Source organism: Scyliorhinus torazame, chromosome 4 (genome assembly GCF_047496885.1).
Source record: "Scyliorhinus torazame isolate Kashiwa2021f chromosome 4, sScyTor2.1, whole genome shotgun sequence".
NCBI lineage: Eukaryota > Metazoa > Chordata > Chondrichthyes > Carcharhiniformes > Scyliorhinidae > Scyliorhinus > Scyliorhinus torazame.
Genome location: NC_092710.1, coordinates 5,225,916 through 5,242,443, shown reverse-complemented (window position 1 = coordinate 5,242,443; position 16,528 = coordinate 5,225,916).

Sequence of the window (16,528 nt, the reverse complement as noted above, 5' to 3'; positions counted from 1 at the left end):
GGATGAGACGATTCCTAGATCAGCTGAGATTCCCGAGGGTGGAGGAGCAAGAGGTGGCTGGTTTGGGGGCACCAATTGGGTTGGAGGAGCTGAGCAAGGGTTTGGGGAGCATGCAGGCGGGGAAGGCCCCGGGACTGGACGGATTCCCGGTGGAGTTCTACAGGAAGTACGCAGACCTGTTGGCCCTGCTACTGGTGAGGACCTTTAATGAGGCAAGAGAGGAGGGGACCCTGCCCCCGACAATGTCGGAAGCGACAATTTCTTTGATCCTAAAGCGAGACAAGGACCCACTGCAATGTGGATCGTACAGACCGATCTCGCTCCTCAATGTGGATGCAAAGTTGCTGGCAAAAGTGCTGGCCACGAGGATCGAGGACTGTGTCCCGGGGGTAATCCACGAGGACCAGACGGGATTTGTAAAGGGCAGGCAACTAAACACCAATGTGCGGCGGCTCTTAAACGTGATAATGATGCCATCGGAGGAGGGAGAGGCGGAGATAGTGGCAGCTATGGACGCGGAGAAGGCCTTGGACCGAGTAGTGTGGGAGTACCTCTGGGACGTGCTGCGTAGGTTTGGGTTCGGGGTAGGGTTTATCAATTGGGTTAAGCTCCTTTACAGAGCCCCGATGGCGAGTGTAGTGACGAACCGGCGGATGTCGGAGTACTTTCGACTGTACCGAGGGACGAGGCAGGGGTGCCCCCTGTCCCCCCTGTCCTCCCTGTTGTTCGCATTGGCGATCGAACCATTGGCTATGTCATTGAGGGAGTCTAATAAATGGAGGGGGGTGGTCCGAGGGGGAGAAGAGCATCGGGTGTCGCTATATGCGGATGACCTGTTGCTGTACGTGGCGGATCCAGTGGAGGGGATGGTGGAGGTCATGCAGACTCTAAGGGAGTTTGGGGCGTTTTCGGGCTATAAGCTCAATGTAGGGAAGATTGAGCTCTTTGTGTTACAGGCGGGGGGCCAAGAAAGAGGGATAGGGGACCTACCGCTGAGGAGGGCGGAGGGGAGCTTTCAGTACCTGGGGATCCAGATAGCCAGGAGTTGGGGGACCCTACATAAACTGAATCTGACGAGGTTGGTGGAGCAAATGGAGGAGGATTTCAAAAGATGGGACATGTTACCGCTCTCGCTGGCGGGTAGAGTGCAGTCGGTCAAAATGGTGGTCCTTCCAAGGTTTCTGTTTGTGTATCAGTGCCTTCCCATCGTGATCACTAAGGCCTTTTTTAAGAGAGTAGGCAGGAGTATTATGGGGTTTGTGTGGGCGAATAAGACCCCGAGAGAAAGGAGAGGGTTCCTGGAACGCAGTAGGGACCGAGGAGGGTTGGCGCTGCCAAACCTGGGGAGCTACTACTGGGCAGCAAATGTGGCGATGATCCGCAAGTGGGTTATGGAGGGAGAGGGGGCAGCATGGAAGAGGATGGAGATGGCGTCCTGTTAAGGAACGAGCCTGGGGGCGTTGGTGACGGCACCGCTGCTGCTCTCGCCGACAAAGTATACCACGAGCCCGGTGGTGGCAGCAACGCTAAGGATCTGGGGCCAGTGGAGACGGCACCGGGGTGCAATGGGAGCATCGGTGTGGTCCCCGATCAGGGGTAACCACCGGTTTGTCCCGGGGAAGATGGACGGGGGGTTCCAGAGCTGGCATCGAGCGGGGATTGGAAGAATGGGGGACCTGTTCATCGACGGGACATTTGCAAGCCTAGGGGCACTGGAGGAGAAGTTCGAGTTACCCCCGGGAAATGCCTTTAGATATATGCAGGTGAGGGCTTTTGTGAGGTGACAGGTGAGGGAATTCCCGTTGTTCCCGGCACAAGAAGTTCAAGATAGGGTGATCTCGGGTGTATGGGTCGGGGAGGGCAAGGTGTTGGAAATACACCAGGAGATGAAAGAAGAGGGGGAAGCGCTGGTAGAAGAGTTGAAGGGTAAATGGGAGGAGGAGCTGGGGGAGGGGATCGAGGAAGGTCTGTGGGCTGATGCCCTAGGTAGGGTTAATTCCTCCTCCTCGTGTGCCAGGCTCAGCCTGATACAATTTAAGTTGGTTTAAGAGCGCACTTGACGGGGGGCGAGGTTGAGTAGGTTCTTTGGGGTAGAGGGCAGATGTGGAAGGTGCTCAGGGAGCCCGGCGAACCATGTCCATATGTTTTGGTCATGCTCGGCACTGGAGGGGTTCTGGAGAGGAGTGGCGGGAGCAATATCTCAGGTGGTGAAAGTCCGGGTCAAGCCAAGCTGGGGGCTAGCAATATTTGGAGTAGTGGACGAACCGGGAGTGCAGGAGGCGAAAGAGGCCGGCATTCTGGCCTTTGTGTCCCTAGTAGCCCGGCGAAGGATCTTGCTAATGTGGAAGGAGGCGAAGCCCCCCAGCCTGGAGGCCTGGATAAATTATATGGCTGGGTTCATAAAGTTGGAGAGGATTAAGTTTGCCTTGAGAGGGTCTGCGCAGGGGTTCTACAGGCGGTGGCAACCGTTCCTAGACTATCTCGCGGAGCGTTAGAGGAAGGTCGGACAGCAGCAGCAGCAACCCTGGGGGGGGGGGGGGGCGAAAGGGGGGATTGCTTGGGGGGGTGGATGAGCAAGAGATAACACGAACGGTTGGGAAAACTGGCACGTACGGGTGAGGGCCAGTGTACAAAGCTGTGTAAATATATCATTTTGCCATGTATATATCTTGCTCTGCGCGATTTCCCGTTTTTTTTGTTACGAGGGGGAGAAAAATTGTGTTAAAAAACATTAATAAATATATTTATAAAAAAAAAGAAAATTGGCCTTTTAAATGGCTCTCAATTGTAATCAACGGAAGACAACGAAAACAATTCTCATTTGCACCTGAGAAGTTTCAACTTAAATTTCTAGGAATCGCAAAGTGCTGCTAAAACCGCACGGTAGATCTATCAACTTGGCGTAGTTCGGCAAAAGCGGCGGAGCTCTGAGACAAGATTGGGCGACATCGGAGAGGTTCGGGAATGATCGGAGGAGGCCCAGAGGGACCGGAAGATTCAAGGACAGTCGGCTAGGCTAGGGCAAGAAACATCTTCTTCAACCATTAAAAGTCTTAAAGCCGCATCAATCGACCCCTTAGAAAGGACCTTTTTATAGACTTTGATTCAATCAGGGGCCGGTCGTTGAAACTAAAATAAAACGGGACTGAAAAAATAGTGTGCACCTGAGAAGTTTTAACTTAAACTTCTACTGAGTTCTAGTAATCGCAAAGTGCTGTGAAAACCGCTTGGTGGATCTAACACAACACCCTCTAATTCTTTAGCAGATTCTCTTTAATCCGGGTCCCTCTGCTTTCTGACCCCCCCCCCCGGCCCACTCCCAGCACTGGGAATCATTTCCCCATGATTACTCTATCGGAACTTGGCGTACAAGGGCGACGGTGGGTGTCGCGATGATATCCCTGGGCTGATAGCCTGGAGGGTCAGGGTGGAAGCGATGTGCTGAATGATCTCCTTCTGCATCACAACAATTCTTCAGGATCATTCAGGCACAGCGGGTTCCATCCCAAACATTTGAGTTCAAATTTAGCGACTGAACCTCTGTAACGATGGATGGATTTGTTTATTGTCACGTGTACCGAGGTACAGTGAAAAGTATTTTTCTGCGAGCAGCTCAACAGATCATTAAGTACATGGGAAGAAAAGGGAAGAAAAGAAAATACATCGTAGGGATTCTTAAAAGATTAGAACGATTGTAAGTTAAGTAAAAAGTGGATCGGTTAGGGCGTGCTCGCAGAGAGCCGCCACGCTCTGGCGCCATCTTGTGTCAGTGAAGTTAGCCTCAGTGGTTGGAAAAACCAATCTGAGTGTTGCAGACTGGCACATTCCAAGGTCCAGGGCTACGTGCTGAGGGGCGCACTCAAGCTTGGGGCAGCTGCCGCCAAGGCGCAATGGGGAAAGACCACTGTGTAAGGTCTTTCCAGCAAATGTACACCGAGGGGCGGGGAACAGTGTAAATTCCCCTTGGTCTGGGTCTGGGCCACCAACACTCCAATGTATAAAAGAAACACGACGATGTGAATGTTTAAGAAAGAATTGTAATGTAAAGAGGGATATGTGGGTGATGTCATCCCAATTGAATGCAAGAAAGTCAAGGGAATGTGTAACTTTGATGGAAATGTACAGTGAAGACAACTTGAAATGTTCTGTAATGTTTCTCAGAGGTTTTATGAATAAAGCATATTTTTGGGGGAACACCGCGCCCCCCACCCCCCGCCCCAATCTGGTTCACTGATATCCTACAGGGAGAGAAATCTGCCGTCCTTACCCGGTCTGGCCTACATGTGGCTCCAGACCCACACAGCAATGTGGGCGTCTCTTACCTGCCCCTCTGGAGGGGACGAGGGAGCCTCTCAGTCCAAGGGGCAATTAGGAATGGACAATAATTGAGAGAATAATTCAAAAAGGAATTGGCTTGGGTGTGACGGTTTCACCAGTCTGTTTCCTCGGTGTTTACGCACCGATTGAGGGGAGTAGGATGACGTGTCCTGGATGGAATGTACTTGTTCCAAATCTGGTTATTCCACATTAACTGCCAGAAATGTCTTTCATTGTTCACTTGAGTAATTTTTGATGTTGGAGTTCAGCCAAACCAACGTGACGGGCAGAAATAGTTTGCCTGTCTTTCCCGTACAGTGCGATGAATCACCGCGATGATATTTGCGGAATGCCGTGTGTGTAAATGACCCAGCTGCACTCCCAGTTAAAGAATGGGGCGCGCTGGGCTGGGATAGGAGAGGGAAGCCAAATCCTGAGAGGACGTCCCTGTCTCAAATAGGCGATAACGAACCTGTCAAATACAGGAACAGAGTAGCAGGGGGAAAAAAACGGGACAAGGCAAGAGGCGAGGGCGAGACGACGACGGCAGCGAAAAACCGACCGGGAGAAGCAGGTGACGACCCCAACACCGGATCCGTTCGCTGAGGAGGTCGTGGATAGCACGTTCAGTGAGTTGGTCACTTCGCAGATTAGGGAGACAGGAAATGGATGACCAAAAGGCAGAGAAAGAGCAGGAAGACAGTGCAGGTGTCCCCTGTGGTCATCTCCCTCCAAAACAGGTATACCGTTTTGGATACTGTTGGGGGAGATGACTCACCAGGGGAAGGCAGTAGTAGCCAGGCTCATGGCACCGTAGCTGGCTCTGCTGCACAGAAGGGCGGGAGAAAGATTGGCAGGGCTATAGTCATAGGGGATTCAATCGTAAGGGGAGTAGACAGGCGTTTCAGTCGAAAACGAGACTCCTGAATGGTATGTTGCCTCCCGGGTGCACGGGTCAGGGATGCCTCAGATCGGCTGCAGGACATACTGAAGGGGGAGGATGAACAGCCAGTTGTCGTGGTGCATATAGGAACCAACGATATAGGTAAAAAACGGGATGAGGCCCTACAATCAGAATTTAGGGAGTTAGGAGATAAGTTAAAAAGTAGGACCTCAAAGGTAGTAATCTCAGGATTGCTACCAGTGCCACGAGACAGTCAGAGTAGAAATTCAGGAATAGTCAGAATGAATACGTGGCTTGAGAGATGGTGCAGGAGGGAGGGGTTCAGATTTTTGGGACATTGGAACTGGTTCTGGGGGCGGTGGGACCATTACAAATTGGATGTTCTACACCTGGGCAGGACTGGAACCAATGTCCTAGGGGGTGCTTTTGCTAACACTGTTGGGGAGGTTTTAAACTAATGTGGCAGGGGGATGGGAACCAGATTAGGAAGTTAGAGGTCAGTAAAGAGGCAGCAACTAAAGCCAGTAAGGTACTAGATAATAAACTCAATGTGACTAAGGGGAAGAGTAGACAGGGAAGAGATGATGAACGCAAAGGGACAGGTGTCTGAGGAGCATTTGTTTTAATGCGAGAAGTGTAGCAGGTAAGGCAGATGAACTTAGGGCTTGGATTAGTACCTGGGAATATGATGTTATTGGTATTACTGAGACTTGGTTGAGGGAAGGGCAAGACTGGCAACTAAATATCCCAGGGTATAGATGCTTCAGGAGGGATAGAGAGGGAGGTAAAAGGGGTGGAGGAGTTGGATTACTGGCCAGAGATGATATCATAGCTGTGATTAAGGAGGGCACGATGGAGGATTCGAGCACTGAGGCAATATGAGTAGAGCTAAGAAATAGGAAGGGTGCAGTAACATTGTTGGGACTTTACGACAGGCCTCCCAAAAGTGAGCGTGAAGTAGAGGTACAAATATGTAGACAGATTATAGAAAAATGTAGGAGCAATAGGTTGGTCGTGATGGGAGATTTTAACTTCCCCAACATTGAATGGGACTCACGTAGTGTTGGAGGTGTAGATGGAGCAGAATTTGTAAGGAGCATCCAGGAGAGTTTTTTAGAGCAGTATGTAAATAGTCCAACTCGGGAAGGGGCCATACTGGACCTGGTATTGGGGAATTATCCCGGCCAGGTGGTTGAAGTTTCAGTCGGTGATTACTTTGGAAATAGTGATCACAATTCCGTAAGTTTTAGAATACTCATGGGCAAAGACGAGAGTGGTCCTAAAGGAAGAGTGCTAAATTGGGAAAAGGCCAAGTATGACAAAATTTGGCAGGAGCTAGGGAATGTGGATTGGGAGCAGTTGTTTAAGGGTAAATCCACATTTCAAATGTGGGAGTCTTTTAAGGAAAGGTTGATTAGAGTGAAGGACAGACATGTCCCTGTGAAAATGAGGGATAGAAATGGCAAGATTAGGGAACCATGGATGACGGGTGGAATTATGAGACTAGCTAAGATGAAAAAGGAAGCATACATAAGATCTAGGCGACTTAAAACTGATGAAGCTTTGGAGGAATATCGGGAAAGTAGGACAAATCTCAAACGCGCAATAAAGAGGGCTAAAAGGAGTCATGAAATATCTTTGGCTAACAGGGTTAAGGAAAATCCCAAAGCCTTTTATTCGTATATAAGTAGCAAGAGGGTAACTAGAGAAAGGATTGGCCCACTCAAAGACAAAAGAGGGAATTTATGCATGGAGTCAGAGAAATGGGTGAGATTCTTAATGAGTACTTAGCATCGGTATTCACCAAGGAGAGGGACATGATGGATGTTGAGGCTAGGGATGGATGTTTAAATACTCTAGGTCAAGTCGGCATAAGGAAGGGGGAAGTTTTGGGTATTCTAAAAGGCATTAAGGTGGACAAGTCCCCAGGTCCGGATGGGATCTATCCCAGGTTATTGAGGGAAGCGAGGGCCGAAATAGCTGGGGCCTTAACAGATGTCTTTGCAGCATCCTTGAGCACGGGTGAGGTCCCGGAGGACTGGAGAATTGCTAATGTTGTCCCTTTGTTTAAGAAGAGTAGCAGGGATAATCCAGGGAATTATAGACCTGTGAGCTTGATGTCAGTGGTAGGCAAACTGTTGGAGAAGATACTGAAGGATAGGATCGATTCACATTTGGAAGAAAATAGACTTATCAGTGATAGGCAGCATGGTTTTGTGCAGGGAAGGTCATGTCTTACAAACCTAATAGAATTCTTTGAGGAAGTGAGAAAGTTAATTGATGAGGGAAAGGCTGTAGATGTCATATACATGGACTTCAGTAAGGCGTTTGATAAAGTTTCCCATGGCAGGTTGATGGAAAAAGTGAAGTCGTATGGGGTTCAGGGTGTACGAGCTAGATGGATAAGGAACTGGCTGAGCAACAGGAGACAGAGAGTAGTGGTGGAAGGGAGTGTCTCAAAATGGAGAAAGGTGACTAGTGGTGTTCCACAGGGCTCCGTGCTCGGACCACTGTTGTTTGTGATATGCATAAATGATCTGGACGAAGGTATAGGTGGTCTGATTAGCAAGTTTGCAGATGATACTAAGATTGATGGAGTTGCGGATAGCGAGGAGGACGGTCAGAGAATACAGCAAAATATAGATAGATTGAAGAGTTGGGCAGAGAAATGGCAGATGGAGTTCAGGCAAATGCGAGGTGATGCATTTTGGAAGATCTAATTCAAGAGCGGACTATACGGTAAATGGAAGAGGCCTGGGGAAAATTGATGTACAGAGAGATCTGAGAGTCCAGGTCCATTGTACCCTGAAGATGGCAACGCAGGTCGATAGAGTGGTCAAGAAGGCAGACAGCATGCTTGCCTTCATCGGACGGGGTATTGAGTACAAGAGTCGGCAGGTCATGTTACCGGTGTATAGGACTTTGGTTCGGCCACATTTGGAATACTGCGTGCACATTACCAGATTACCACATTCCCAGAAGGATGTGGATGGTTTAGAGAGGGTGCAGAGGAGGTTCACCAGGATGTTGCCTGGTATGGAGGGTGCTAGCTCTCCATAAGGTGGAAGATATAGGAGGGATATCAGAGGTAGGTTCTTTACCCAGAGAGTAGTGGGGGCATGGAATGCACTGCCTGTGGAAGTAGTTGAGTCGGAAACATTAGGGACCTTCAAGCAGCTATTGGATAGGTACATGGATTACGGTAAAATGATATAGTGTAGATTTATTTGTTCTTAAGGGCAGCACGGTAGCATTGTGGATAGCACAATTGCTTCACAGCTCCAGGGTCCCAGGTTCAATTCCGGCTTGGATCACTGTCTGTGTGGAGTCTGCAATCCTCCCCGTGTGTGCGTGGGTTTCCTCCGGGTGCTCCGGTTTCCTCCCACAGTCCAAAGATGTGCAGGTTAGGTGGATTGTCCATGATAAATTGCCCTTAGTGTCCAAAATTGCCCTTGGTGTTGGGTGGAGGTGTTGAGTTTGGGTAGGATGCTCTTTCCAAGAGCCGGTGCAGACTCAAAGGGCCGAATGGCTTCCTTCTGCACTGTAAATTCAATGATAATCTATGATTAATCTCGGACAAAGGTTCGGCACAACATCGTGGGCCAAAGGGCCCGTTCTGTGCTGTATTTTCTATGTTCTATGTTCTATGTATTGCAATATTGGACATAACCAATGTAATTGTTTCTCCTGCACCCAAGTGTGTACGTACCTCCCCAGTTACCCACCCCCCCCCCCACACACACACACACACACACAAATAGATGCCTACTAATGTGTTAAAAATTATATTGCCAATTGTACAGAGTTGCTGTTGTTGAGCTAGTGCATAATCCCTTACCAGTTATTTTCTTTACTTTTTTTTGTGTGTTCTTTTCTCTTCTATATATATTTTATCCTGTGTACAGAACGGTAAATACTTTGTTCCAAAACCCAATAAAAAACATGTATCAAAAAAAGATGTCTCAAATAGGATCATTCCCCTCACACCTCTTGTTTTATTCTTCAATGCTGTAAGGGATAGGAAATCAAATCCCCCCCAGAGCACCTGGTCACAATGAATAGAGAAATGAGGAACTTGCACCTCCCTAAATTATCCTCGATTGTCGTAATAAGCCATCTGGTTCACTAATGTCCTTGAGGGAAGGAAATCTGCCTTCCTCACCCTGGTCTGGCCGACATGTGACTCCGGACCCACAGCAATGTGGGGGACCCTTACCCGCCCCTCCGGAACGGCCGAGCGAGCCTCTCAGGTCAAGGGTACACAGTTACTGACACCAGGCAGCTCATTCCCCATCGGGGAGCATTAACCCTTTCACACACCCTCTTCCCAGTTACTGACACCGGGCAGCCCATTCCCTATCGGAGAGCTTTAGCATACATAGATACATAGATACATAGAAGATAGGAGCAGGAGGAGGCCTTTCGGCCCTTCTAGCCCGCTCCTCCATTCATCAGGATCATGGCTGATCATCCAACTCAATAGCCTAATCCTGCTTTCTCCCCATAGTCTTTGATCCCGTTCTCCCCAAGTGCTTTGTCCAGCCGCCTCTTGACTATATTCAATGTTTTAGCATCAACTACTTCCTGAGGTAGTGAATTCCACAGGTTCACCACTCTTTGGGTGAAGAAATGTCTCCTCATCTCAAAAGAACAAAGAACAAAGAAATGTACAGCACAGGAACAGGCCCTTCGGCCCTCCAAGCCCGTGCCGACCATACTGCCCGACTAAACTACAATCTTCTACACTTCCTGGGTCCGTATCCTTCTATTCCCATCCCATTCATATATTTGTCAAGATGCCCCTTAAATGTCACTATCGTCCCTGCTTCCACCACCTCCTCCGGCAGCGAGTTCCAGGCACCCACTACCCTCTGCGTAAAAAACTTGCCTCGTACATCTACTCTAAACCTTGCCCCTCTCACCTTAAACCTATGCCCCCTAGTAATTGACCCCTCTACCCTGGGGAAAAGCCTCTGACTATCCACTCTGTCTATGCCCCTCATAATTTTGTATACCTCTATCAGGTCGCCCCTCAACCTCCTTCGTTCCAGTGAGAACAAACCGAGTTTATTCAACCTCTCCTCATAGCTAATGCCCTCCATACCAGGCAACATTCTGGTAAATCTCTTCTGCACCCTCTCTAAAGCCTCCACATCCTTCTGGTAGTGTGGCGACCAGAATTGAACACTATACTCCAAGTGTGGCCTAACTAAGGTTCTATACAGCTGCAACATGACTTGCCAATTCTTATACTCAATGCCCCGGCCAATGAAGGCAAGCATGCCGTATGCCTTCTTGACTACCTTCTCCACCTGTGTTGCCCCTTTCAATGACCTGTGGACCTGTACTCCTAGATCTCTTTGACTTTCAATACTCTTGAGGGTTCTACCATTTACTGTATATTCCCTACCTGCATTAGCCCTTCCAAAATGCATTACCTCACATTTGTCCAGATTAAACTCCATCTGCCATCTCTCCGCCCAAGTCTCCAGACAATCTAAATCCTGCTGTATCCTCCGACAGTCCTCATCGCTATCCGCAATTCCACCAACCTTTGTGTCGTCTGCAAACTTACTAATCAGACCAGTTACATTTTCCTCCAAATCATTTATATATACTACAAAGAGCAAAGGTCCCAGCACTGATCCCTGTGGAACACCACTGGTCACAGCCCTCCAATTAGAAAAGCATCCCTCCATTGCTACCCTCTGCCTTCTATGGCCTAGCCAGTTCTGTATCCACCTTGCCAGTTCACCCCTGATCCCGTGTGATCTCTGTCCGAAATGGTTCACCCTGAATCCTCAGACTGTGACCCCTGGTTCTGGACACACCCACCATTGGGAACATCTTCCCTGCATCTACCCTGTCCAGTCCTGTTAGAATTTTGTCAGTCTCGGGACTTCCGGGTGCGGTGATGACCAGCTAAGTCGCACGTTTTGGCAGCTCCCGGTGGAAAGGACTTTTGGGCTCTTAATAGGAGCCCCAACGGCAATTTTAACGGCTAAAAACACTGTGCGGTAAACCAGAAGGGAATCCCCCCTGGACACGGATGGGAAAAGGAGAGGAAAGCAGCCGGATTGCGGTGGATCCTCTAGAGCAGCGGCCAGGAAGGCAGGCACAAAGCAAGATGGCGTCGGAAGGAGGCAGTTTAATATGGGGCCCTGACCAACAAGAGTTCCTGCGGCGTTGTGTGGAAGAACTTAAAAAGGAGATGAAGAAGGAGCTGTTGGCCCCGATATTACAGGCGATTGAAGGGCTAAAGGAGGAGCAAAAAACCCAGGAGCAGGAGCTTCGGGTCGTGAAGGCAAAGGCTGCTGAGAATGAGGACGACATACAGGGCCTGGTGGTGAAGACAGAGATGCACGAGGCACAACACAAAAGGTGTGTGGAAAGGCTGGAGGTGCTGGAGAATAATGCGAGGAGGAAGAATTTAAGGATTCTTGGTCTTCCCGAAGGTGTAGAAGGGGCGGACGTCGGGGCATATGTGAGCACGATGCTGCACTCGTTAATGGGAGCGGAGGCCCCGACGGGCCCGCTGGAGGTGGAGGGAGCCTATCGAGTTATGGCGCGAAGACCAAGGGCTGGAGAAATTCCTCGAGCCATCGTGGTGAGATTTCTCCGATACAAGGACAGCGAGATGGTCCTCAGATGGGCAAAGAAAACTCGGAGCAGTAGGTGGGAGAACGCGGTGATCCGCGTACATCAAGATTGGAGTGCGGAGGTGGCGAGAAGGAGGGCAAGCTTTAATCGGGCCAAGGCGGTGCTGCACAAACGGAAGGTTAAATTTGGAATGCTGCAGCCGGCAAGACTGTGGGTCACACATCAAGGGAAACACCACTACTTCGAAACGGCAGAAGAGGCGTGGACATTTATTGTCGAGGAGAAACTGGAGTGAGCGGGCTAGAAAAAGAACGTCTGGGACAAAGTGGTGGGGCGAATATGTGGGGTGAAGGGGGGGAAAAGGGGGAAGAGATGATTTCCCAAGTTGTCAATCCTGCGACCCTGTAACTTTTCTCTCTTCCCCATGTCGTGGGGGAGGAGGGGAGGGAGGATGAGGAGCTGAGGGACGCCGGCCATTGGGGGCGGGGCCAAATGGGAAGCGCGGGCTTTGTTCCCGCGCTATGGTAATCATGGCGGGAACAGGGAAGTAGGAAGGAGGGGGCCTCGCACAGTGGGGGCCGAGGTCACGGGGGGAAGCCGAGGTCGGCCAGAGTTTGCTGACTTCTGGGAGCAACATGGGGGGTGCAATTACGCTAGTGGGGGATCTAGCGGGGGGGTGGGGGGGGGAGGGGGTCAACTGGGTTGCTGCTGCTGGGGAGAAGGGGGAGCTGGTATGGGGTGGGGTGGTCGGGGCGGGAGGGCGCCGTTGGGGGGAGATACGGCTACGTGGGAACCGGGTGAGGAGCTGGATTGAAAAAGGAGATGGCTAGTCGACAAGGGGGGGGGGGGGGGGTAAAGAGCCCCCCAACCTGGCTGATCACGTGGAATGTGAGAGGGCTGAACGGGCCGATTAAGAGGGCACGGGTACTCGCACACCTAAAGAAACTTAAGGCAGATGTGGTTATGCTCCAGGAGACGCATCTGAAACTGATAGACCAGGTCAGACTACGCAAAGGATGGGTGGGGCAGGTGTTTCATTCGGGGCTAGACGCAAAAGACGTCTAGTGGGGGGTGGCCATACTAGTGGGGAAGCGGGTAATGTTTGAGGCAAAGACCATAATGGTGGATAGTGGGGGTAGATACGTGATGGGGAGTGGCAAATTGCAAGGGGAGGCGGTGGTCTTAGTGAACGTATATGCCCCGAACTGGGATGATGCCAACTTTATGAGGCGTATGTTAGGACGTATCCCGGACCTAGAGGTGGGGAAGTTGGTAATGGGTGGAGATTTTAATACGGTGCTGGACCCAGGGCTGGACAGATCGAGGTCCAGGACCGGAAGGAGGCCGGCTGCAGCTAGGGTGCTTAAGGACTTTATGGAGCAGATGGGAGGAGTAGACCCCTGGAGATTTAGTAGACCTAGGAGTAAGGAGTTTTCGTTTTTCTCCTATGTCCACAAAGTTTATTCACGAATAGACTTTTTTGTTTTGGGAAGGGCACTGATCCCGAAGGTGACGGGGACGGAGTACACGGCTATAGCTATTTCGGATCACGCTCCACATTGGGTGGACCTGGAGATAGGGGAGGAAAAACAACAGCGTCCACCCTGGAGAATGGACATGGGATTATTGGCAGATGAGGGGGTGTGTTTAAGGGTGAGGGGGTGTATTGAAAGGTACTTGGAACTCAATGATAATGGGGAGGTCCAGGTGGGAGTGGTCTGGGAGGCGCTGAAGGCAGTGGTTAGAGGGGAGCTGATATCTATTAGGGCACATAAAGGAAAGCAGGAGGGTAGGGAAAGGGAGCGGTTGTTGAAAGAACTTCTGAGGGTGGACAGACAATATGCGGAGGCACCGGAGGAGGGACTGTACAGGGAAAGGCAAAGGCTACATGTAGAATTTGACTTGTTGACTACGGGTAATGCAGAGGCACAATGGAGGAAGGCACAGGGTGTACAGTACGAATACGGGGAGAAGGCGAGCAGGTTGCTGGCCCACCAACTGAGGAAAAGGGGAGCAGCGAGGGAGATAGGGGGGGTGAGAGATGAGGAGGGAGAAATGGAGCGGGGAGCGGAGAGAGTGAATGGAGTGTTCAAGGCATTTTATGAAAGATTATATGAAGCTCAGCCCCCGGATGGGAAGGAGAGAATGATGTGCTTTCTGGATCAGCTGGAATTTCCTAAGGTGGAGGAGCAGGAGAGGGCGGGACTGGGAGCACAGATTGAGACGGAGGAAGTGGTGAAAGGGATTGGGAGTATGCAGGCGGGGAAGGCCCCGGGACCAGACGGATTCCCAGTTGAATTCTATGGGAAATATATGGACTTGCTCGCCCCGCTACTGATGAGAACCTTTAATGAGGCGAGGGAAAGGGGGCAGCTGCCCCCGACTATGTCAGAGGCAACGATATCGCTCCTCCTAAAGAAGGAAAAAGACCCGCTGCAATGCGGGTCCTACAGGCCCATTTCCCTCCTGAATGTGGACGCTAAGATTCTGGCCAAGGTAATGGCAACGAGGATAGAGGATTGTGTCCTGGGGGTAGTCCATGAGGACCAAACTGGGTTTGTGAAGGGGAGACAGCTGAATACAAATATACGGAGGCTGCTAGGGGTAATGATGATGCCCCCACCAGAGGGGGAAGCGGAGATAGTGGTGGCGATGGATGCCGAGAAAGCATTTGATAGAGTGGAGTGGGATTATTTGTGGAAGGTGTTGAGGAGATTTGGCTTTGGGGACGGGTATATCAGGTGGGTACAGTTGCTATATAGGGCCCCGATGGCGAGCGTGGTCACGAATGGACGGGGGTCTGATTATTTTCGGCTCCATAGAGGGACGAGGCAGGGATGTCCTCTGTCCCCGTTACTGTTTGCACTGGCGATTGAGCCCCTGGCCATAGCATTGAGGGGTTCCAGGAAGTGGAGGGGAGTACTCAGGGGAGGAGAAGAACACCGGGTATCTCTGTATGCGGATGATTTGTTGCTATATGTGGCGGACCCGGCGGAGGGGATGCCAGAGATAATGCGGATACTTGGGGAGTTTGGGGATTTTTCAGGGTATAAACTGAACATGGGGAAAAGTGAGTTGTTTGTGGTGCATCCAGGGGAGCAGAGCAGAGAAATAGAGGATTTACCGCTGAGGAAGGTAACAAGGGACTTTCGGTACTTGGGGATCCAGATAGCCAAGAATTGGGGTACATTACACAGGCTTAATTTAACGCGGTTGGTGGAACAGATGGAGGAGGACTTTAAGAGATGGGACATGGTATCCCTGTCACTGGCAGGTAGGGTGCAGGCGGTTAAAATGGTGGTCCTCCCGAGATTCCTCTTTGTGTTTCAGTGCCTCCCGGTGGTGGTCATGAAGGCTTTTTTCAAAAGAATCGAGAAGAGTATTATGAGTTTTGTGTGGGCTGGGAAGACCCCGAGAGTGATGAGGGGATTTTTGCAGCGTAGTAGGGACGGGGGGGGCTGGCACTACCGAGCCTAAGTGAGTACTACTGGGCCGCCAATGTTTCAATGGTGTGTAAGTGGATGGGAGAAGGGGAGGGAGCGGCGTGGAAGAGATTGGAGAGGGCGTCCTGCAGGGGGACTAGCCTACAAGCAATGGTGACGGCACCGTTGCCATTCTCACCGAAGAAATACACCACAAGCCCAGTGGTGGTGGCTACATTGAAAATTTGGGGGCAGTGGAGACAGCATAGGGGAAGGACGGGAGCCTCGGTGCGGTCCCCGATAGGAAATAACCATAGGTTTGTTCCGGGGAGAATGGATGGGGGATTTGGAGCATGGCAAAGAGCTGGGGTTGTGCAACTGAGAGATCTGTTCGTGGATGGGACGTTTGCGAGTCTGGGAGCGCTGGGAGCGCTGACGGAAAAATATGGGTTGCCCCAAGGGAATGCATTTCGGTATATGCAACTGAGGGCTTTTGCGAGGCAACAGGTGAGGGAATTCCCGCAGCTCCCGACGCAGGAGGTGCAGGATAGAGTGATCTCAGAGACATGGGTGGGGGATGGTAAGGTGTCGGACATATGCAGGGAAATGAGGGACGAGGGGGAGATCATGGTAGATGAGCTGAAAAGGGAAATGGGTAGAAGAGCTGGGGGAGGAGATGGAGGAGGGGCTGTGGGCTGATGCCCTACGTAGGGTAAACTCATCGTCCTCGTGTGCCAGGCTAAGCCTGATACAATTTAAGGTGTTACACAGGGCGCATATGACTGGAGCACGGCTTAGTAAATTTTGGGGGGTAGAGGATAGGTGTGCGAGATGCTCGAGAAGCCCAGCGAATCACACCCACATGTTCTGGTCATGCCCGGCACTACAGGGGTTCTGGGTGGGGGTGGCAAAGGTGCTTTCGAAGGTGGTGGGGGTCCGGGTCGAACCAAGCTGGGGGTTGGCTATATTTGGGGTTGCAGAAGAGCCGGGAGTGCAGGAGGCGAGAGAGGCTGATGTTTTGGCCTTTGCGTCCCTAGTAGCCCGGCGCAGGATATTGTTAATGTGGAAGGGAGCCAAACCCCCGGGTGTGGAGGCCTGGATAAATGACATGGCAGGGTTTATAAAGTTAGAACGGATTAAGTTCGTCCTAAGGGGATCGGCTCAAGGGTTCACCAGGCGGTGGCAACCGTTCGTCGAATACCTCACAGAAAGATAGAGGGAATGGAAAAGAAGAAGACAACAGCAGCAACCCAGGGGGGAGGGGGGGGAAGGGGGGGGGAGGAAT